Here is an 8,338-nt window from a genome sequence, read left to right on the forward strand (position 1 = left end):
GGAGACAAAGAACAAAGTAACAAAAATCTCTGAACTTATGGAATTTATAATCTGGGTCCCAGAGAATACTTTAGATAAAAAATTGAGACATAAGAATTTTTGCTACTGGCAGATGATATAATAGTATACATGGAAAACCTAAGAAAATCAACTGAGAAACTACTGCAAAAAATGAGATAATTTAATAAACTTAATATGCATAAATCATTAGTTAGATAGTATTTAAGTGACCCATAAACATTAGAGTGTAAAATGGATAAAAATACCATTTAAAATAGAAAAAATTCTAATACTAATTAAGACTAAATGGTAAATATGGAAAATCTATGAATAAAACTTTAAAATATTAATGAAGTAAATTAATATTTAATAAAGACTTGGACAAATGGAAAAATAATTTTCTTGGATAGAAATAAAATATGTTTTTCTCAAATTAATTTGTAGCATGTAATTTCCTCTATGTACACACACACACACACACACACACTCTCTCTCTCTCTCACCCACACACACACACACACGCCAAGCTGAAAATAAAGATTGTGTAAGAAAAAAAAAAGAAATTGTCAAGAAAACTCCAAAAACAACAATAGACAATAGTTTTGTTGTATATTATAAAGCCTTAAATATATTATTTATTTCTGCCTAGCCAATTATCCCGACACCCCCAAATTAGTGGCTTAAAACAATAAGTATTCTTCTCACACTTCCAGTGGGCCAGCGTTCCAGGAGTAACTTGGCTGGGCAGTTTTGGCTTGTGGTCTCTTAGGAGGACCCACTTGCATGGTATGGTGGCTGATGCAAATGACTGCCAAGGGGTGCTTTCTGTTGGAAGGAGGCCTGTTTCTTACTATGTGGACCTTTACAAAGGGCTGCTTGAGTGTCCTCATGATATGGTAGCTGGCTTCCCTAGGGTGAGTGATCTAATAGTTATCCAGGTGGAAGCTATCCTTTTTATGATCTAGCCTTGGAAGTCACATCAGTGTACTACAGTCTATTTGTGACCACATTTAAGAAGAGGGGAATTAGGCTCCACCATTTGAAGGAAAGAGTTCAAAGAAATGACAGACATTTTAAAACCAGCATGTATTAAAGCATATTTGTTCATGAAAAATATGGTACTGGTTTATGAATAGACAGATCAATGGAACAGAATTTAAAGTAGGAAAATAGCCTCAAGTATATAGAGAACTTAATGATAAAGATAGCATCTGAAATCAGTGGAAAAGAGAAACTATTCAATAAGTGATACTGGAACCACTGGAAACGATATGGAAAATATTTAAAGTTTTTTATGCTAAAGTTTTTATTTTTTTCTAATCCTATTTTATATATTTTGCTTTTTCATTCATTTATTTTTTGTTAATCCTCTCCCGAGGATATTTTTTTCATCCATTTAGAAGTTACCTTTATGAAGATTGCAAACATAGAGGTTTAACTTTCTTTTTTTTCCCCCAAATAGGTGGCTAATTATTTCAACACCATATCTTGAATAGTACATCATTTTCATATTGATTTGAAATACCATGTTTATTATAAAATCAAATGTGCAAGCATGTCTATTTTAAACACTTTTTGATTGATTTATTAGGGATTCTTACAGGTATCTCCCTAAAGTCTTTTAAAAATCCTGTTGGACACCATATATTTAGCTCCCTTTACCCTTTACTACCCCACCTCCCCTCCCTCTGGTAACACCATACTGTTGTCTGTGTCTATGAATTTTTGTTTGTTTTTCATTTGTTGCTTTCAGTTTTATATCCCACATGTGAGTAAAATCATGTGTTTCTTAACTTTTTCTGTCTGACTTATTTTGCTTACCATGATAGTCCCAAAATCCATCCATGTCACAAATGGCAGTATTTCTCTTTTCTTATGGCTGAGTAGTTTTCCATTATATAGTCGTAGCACATCTTCTTTATCCAATGATGAAAGATTTGATTTTGGGTGATGGGCACACAATGCAATATACAGATGATGTATCAGAATTGTACACCTCAAAACCCATGTAATCCTATTAACCATTACCCCAATAAATTTAATAAAAGAAGCCCTGCTGAATTTTGATTAGGATTGCATCAAATTTATAAATTACACTGGGGAGAGTGGACAAAGTTTTAATAGTAAATCTTCTCATTAAGGAGTATTTTATTTTTATTTACTTAGACCTTCTCTTAGTCTTTTAGTAAAGTTTTATAAATTTGTTGATTAAAATCTTGCACATTTCGCCCTAACTGTTTTGGCTCAGTGGATAGAGCATCAGCCTGCAGACTCAAGTGTCCCAGGCTCGATTCTGGTCAAGGGCATGAACCTTGGTTGTGGGCACATCCCCAGTAGGGGGTGTGCAGGAGGCAGCTGATCAATGTTTCTCTCTCATCGATGCTTCTAACTCTCTATCCCTCTCCCTTCCTCTCTGTACAAAATCAATAAAATATATTAAAAAAATAAAATCGTGCACATTTCTTGTTATCTATAATAAAAGCACAATATGCTAATTAGACCAGATAGCCGAACGACCTTCTGAATGTCCTTCAGGATGACGTTCCACATCCAGACGAAGCTGGGGCTGTGAGGGCCAAGCCCCTTCCATGAATTTCGTGCATTGGGCCTCTAGTGTGTATATGTGTACCTAATTTCCTTAATTCTCTATTTCCCCAGCCTTGTTCTTCTGAAACATATCTGCACTCTTGCCTTTCCTCTGTACATTCTCTTTCTGCCCTCATTCATTAAATCTCTGTTGCTCACTGTTCTGTGCATCAACCAAGTACAATCAAGGTGGATGGATCCCCTGGAAGGTGCATGAAAGGAGGATGCAGAGGATGATAGCATGTTCTTTTCTAGCTTTAAGGCTACTGCCTATACAAAGGTTCAGTTGTGACAGCTGGGAGATTTCATCCAGAAATATTGGTGTAAAGTCCTATAGAATATGGTATATACTTTGAACCAGGAACCCATATATGATGCTCTTTCCCCCATAGCCATGATTCATGAGTCTGGGAATTAAGGGATGTGGTGGCAGGACCAATTTCTGTCATTATCAGATCAAGTAATATACTCACAGAATTTTTGCTTCCCACCCTCACAATTTTGGGCTCTCCTGTTTTAGAGATCTTAGATTTCTGTCATAGCTTGGGTTGCCCAAAAAGCAGAGACTGAGATAATGTCTTATTTGCTAGTAGTTTATTTGGGAATATTATCTCATGTGAGAAGTGACAGTAGAGGCGGTAAGTAAGGAAAAAGGGAGAACCAATAGTGGGGTGGCTTACTGAGTTGGCCACCACCAGGAAGGAATAAGCCTTGATGAAATGCATGATAGGACCATCCACCTAAGTGAAAACAGGAGAAGCATATATTAAACATCTCTCAGCATCTGTTACATAAGGTGGATGGAAGAGATTAACCAAAGAATTTATATGCATAACCCATGAACACAGATAATAGTGTGGACTAGAAGGGGTCAATGGGGAAAAAAAGGAACATCTGTAATACTTTATTGTAATACAATAAAGATAAATTAACACCCTTACACTTACAGGTTGTGTGTGTATGAGTGTTAAGCTGACCTCCCATGATATTCTACTTCAGGGAATCAGAGAAACCCCATGGTAGGAATGGCAGGACAAAAGAAGCAGGTAGAGCAGGCCTGAGGTAATGCTGTCAAGTTGTATCTATGTGAAGCTGGTTGAATCTGTGCAGAACTGGCTGGAATGAAAATTAGGTCAGAGAATCTGAAGTGATCCACAAGAAGCATCCGATGCAGCTCCGGTGGGAGGAACACTTGTACATACTGCTCCAGTGATTCTTTTACTGGAAGCTGAGATGGTCACTTGGCCATTTTGGGTCACTGAACCAACAGGCAAACAAAGGAGTTACTAAACTGTCTGGGTAATTCAATCCACATTAACAAAAACCCCCCACAAAAACTGGGTTTCTCTTCATGAGAAAAGGAAAGACCATGTTGGATACCTAGGAGTTTCTTTGGGGTACCACTTAGTAAAAGTTAATTTAAAAACTATAACAACTCAAAGGCAATAACATTGAGGATTCAGATTGCCAAGGAATGAAGGTTGAATGTAAATAACCCCATTCAGCTGAGGTGATGACAAAGTGAAGATGGAATAGGTATGGAAGGTTATACCCTTAGCTATGGCCTTGTGATCAACTGCAGGGTAAGGAGGAGCTGGAATGAGGTAATCTGACACATCTGTAAAGTAGTAGAGATAATGGTAGTGGTGGGGTGCTGTTTAGGTTTTCCTAGATGGGTAAGAAGCTAGATGTGCCTTAATGGAATGCAAATCTGAGTTTCTCTTCTATCTTGGCCTGAGGAAGATTGAGCATAATCTGGGAGAGAGTATCTTATTCTTGTCCTTTCCATGTGTCTGCATATGGTTAGGTAATAGAAGTCAAATCCTTGTTAGCCGCAGATGTATCTCTCCCCTTGGGTATATTCATGGGAAATTGGATTATAGTAAGAGATTCTTCCACCTTGGGAATCTTTCCAAAATATGTCTTTCGTGGCACTTTTTTCTGATTGCCTACCAGGTAAAGCCTCCTACACTCCTAAGATATTTTAGGATATTTACACTCTGGTCCCTGCTAGTTGGCTTCTCCAACCATTTTCCTTCACCTCTGAAAGTGTAGGCTCCAGCCCCACAGGCCTAATGTTCATTAAACAGATAGTGTTTAATCGTCTGTACATAGCTTCTCTCCCACCATTCTTATCTTCCCCCAAACCAGTGATGGTGAACCTTTTGAGCTTGGCGTGCCACAGCATTTTGAAAAACCCTAACTTAACTCTGGTGCCGTGTCACATATAGAAATTTTTTGATATTTGCAACCATAGTAAAACAAAGATTTATATCTTTGATATTTAGTTTATATATTTAAATGCCATTTAACAAAGAAAAATCAACCAAAAAAAAAAATGAGTTCGCGTGTCACCTCTGAAGTGATACACAAGAAGTATGTCGCGTGTCGCCATTACTGCCCCAAACTGTAGTCAGGTAATGATCACTGATTATAACCAGTCACTGTTTCAGGACTCTGAGAGCATTAGTCCTACATATTTACTTTGTCTTTAATGAGTTCCTCCAGGATCTAGCCTCCTCTGAGATGCAGGGCCCCTTAGGTCCACAGAGGTGAGGATGGGAGAAGTGAGAAGGGATGTTGCAGACACAGGTGATGACTACAGAGGCTGTTATTTCACATGCCTTAGTGAATAAAAGGGAGCAGGATATCAGGCCAGGGTCCTGTAATCACCCTCAGACAGACTGGGTAAGTTGGACAAAGGATGAATGAGCTGGTCATGTAGGGTCCTTCTAATCAGAGGGTCTTGTGTTGTTCTGCAGGATAGGTTTTCAAGTGTAATAATCATTCTCCACATCTCAGCCTTTCAAGATTTGTTCATATTCTAGAAATATTTTGACTGATGTTCACCGGTTTTAATGATAGAATTCATAAATGTTACTAGGTAATGTATCTCTTAAGATTGTATCATTTCAACAACAGACATCTGTGTGAGGCAAGCGTTTCAATACAGAGGTTCTTAATCCTTGACTGACCATATATAGAGAGAGTGTCCTCAAAATGCATACACACACTTTGAATAATTATAAAGGCAGTGTTTATTAAAATACATTTCACTTTCAAAATTGAACTATCAGCTGCTAAAGTGTGTATATACATTTTTGGAACGCCTTGTATTTGAATTACATAAGGAATTAAGATATTTTAGATTGGCTCTCCTTCCCCAGACATTCTGATTACATTTATTGGGGGAGGGTTCAGTAATCTGTATTTTAAAATGTGTTGCATGTTCTCGCTACTCAGAGTGTTGTGCACAGACCAGCAGAATTGGCATCACCAAATATAAAATTTGTGCTTATAAAATGTAGAATTTTAGGCACCACCACAGACTCACTAAATCAAAACCAGCTTTTAACAGGTAGTTTACATGCATATTACATTTTCAGAAGCACTACTCTCATGTGCAGTTAACTACTGCTTCACCAGGTTAAGAGGACAAGGCATCATTGAGCAGCCAAAGCACAGAAGCCTGATTGGTGGCAGCAGCTTGCAAGTGCTGGCTCTCTGGCTTGCGGTTCCTAGTGAAACTCTTAACACCAGAGGTGGGTCCCACTTGTTTTAAAGGCTGTAAAATTCTGAGACACGAGGTATATGAAACTTCACTTGATGGTTTTCTCTATTGCAAAGCCAACACATTATGTCTACCTTTAAAAAATTATTAATGTGGCTCAGTTAAGCAGCACCAGCAGGATGGAAATCCCAGCAGTTCGACTCAGCCCATATCCCTTAATGCTCCTCGGCTTCATCAGCTCTGAGGCACATTCTGAGGTATGGATATGTGGAGAAGAACTAGAGGTCCCCAGGGTAGAAATTATCTTTATTCCTTCATTTTCTCCCCCTCCCCCCGCCCGCAATTACAAAACCTCTCCATCAGGTTTATTTTTCACAGCAATGTCATCATGTACTGTGGATATCAGCACAAGCAGGGAATGACAGTGTGGATGTATATCCTGGGTTCTCTATTCCTGATAAAGAGTAGTGTGGTTGAAGTAGTCTAATATTTTTATAAGTCTGAGATTACATCTGGGAATTCTGTAATAAAGTGCCCAATACTCGTCAGCTCTTGTTCTGAGAGGATTTAGTGGGAGTAGGTATTCTAACTTAACAGGAGTTCGCTGTCTTTAAGTTGGAAGGATGCATGTCTCAGACTGAAGCATAGCCAATATTTATGAAACACCAGCTACATCGAGGCACTGTGCCAGGTGCTGGCCCTGCTGCAGTTTATGGCCTTTCCTGCAAGGAGTTTATGATCCAGTAGGGAAGACAGCTATAAGCAAATAATCCCAATGGGACTGAGTGCTGTGGGGACTTAGCAGCGGGTTCTCACCTTATCTGTGGAGACTTGGGAGGTTGATGACTTGGGTCTGAATTTCTTTTACTGAGATGTGAGAGACTTGGAGGAGTGGGTCGGGAGAGGGGCAGGGTGAGATTATGAATTTCATTTGGGATCTGTTGAGCTGAAGATGCTTGTGATATTACATCGGGAGATAATCACTAAACAATTAATGATGCAATTCTGAAGGTGGCAGAATTTTACCCATGAGATTTATATGGCAATTGATGCCATGGGATGTGCAAGCTCTTTCGGGCTGTATATGGAGACTTAGGAAGAAATAGTGTTTAAGAAAAAGCCCAAAGAAACACCAATATATAGTACATTTACACAATGGACTACTACATGGCTATAAAAGAAGGAGTTCTTTTGCAACAGCATGGATGGACCTGGAGAGCATTATGCTAAGCAAAATCAGCCATTCAGAGAAAGACAAATACCATATGACCTCACTTATATGTGGAATCTAATGAACAAAATACACTGATGAACAAAATAGAACCAGAGGCATGGATACATGGAATAGACTGACAGCTGTCAGAGGGAAGGTGGGTGAGGGAGGGACTGGATGAAAGAAGGTGAGGAGATGAGACAAAGAACATATATGCATAGCTCATGGACACAGGCAACAGTGTGGTGATGGCCGGAGAGAAGGGGGAGCCAGGGCTGGGGGAAGGTGGGTAAAAAGGGGAGGTGAGGGACATCTGTAATAGTGTCAACAATAAAAATAAAAAGACTGAATACCAGCTAATGTTCTCAACAACAACAACAAAAAAGACTGTTAGAGCCCTAGCCAATTTTGCTTCATGGATAGAGCATCAACCTGTGGACTGAAGGGTCCTGGGTTCGATTCTGGTCAAGGGCAGGTACCTCGGTTTCAGGCTCGATCCCCGGCCCCTCGTCGGGGTGCATGCGGGTGGCAACTAATTGATGGGTCTCTCTCACTCCGATGTTTCCCTCTCTCTGTCTCTTCCTTTCCCGTCCGCTTCTCTCTCTCTCTGATATATATATATATATATATATATATATATATATATATATATATTCTTAGATGAGGATTAACAACAAACAAACAAACACAAAAAACGAAACCTGTTAGAGTAGAAACCAATCACAGCTTTTGAGAATAAGTGCCCAGGGAAGTATCAGAAGAACCAGTGTGATCACATAGAAGATAAGAGATTCGAAGGGAGGAATATTGTGACATGTTAATTAATGAAAAATAAGAAAATAAGTTTGAAAAGTGGCTTATATTTGGTGATATATTTGTGGTAACAGAGAGTGTTGTTACAAATAATGAGAATGAAATAAATTATTGCAGAACAGTTAGCAGACCATATATCATAGAAATATCTTCATTTTCATTCAGATTTTTAATGGACACTGTTATTTTTTTCCTAAAGGTACTGGACACAGACC

This window comes from Myotis yumanensis, unplaced genomic scaffold (genome assembly GCF_028538775.1).
Source record: "Myotis yumanensis isolate MYYU_CA2020_CCGP unplaced genomic scaffold, mMyoYum1.0.hap1 SCAF_16, whole genome shotgun sequence".
NCBI classification, from domain to species: domain Eukaryota; kingdom Metazoa; phylum Chordata; class Mammalia; order Chiroptera; family Vespertilionidae; genus Myotis; species Myotis yumanensis.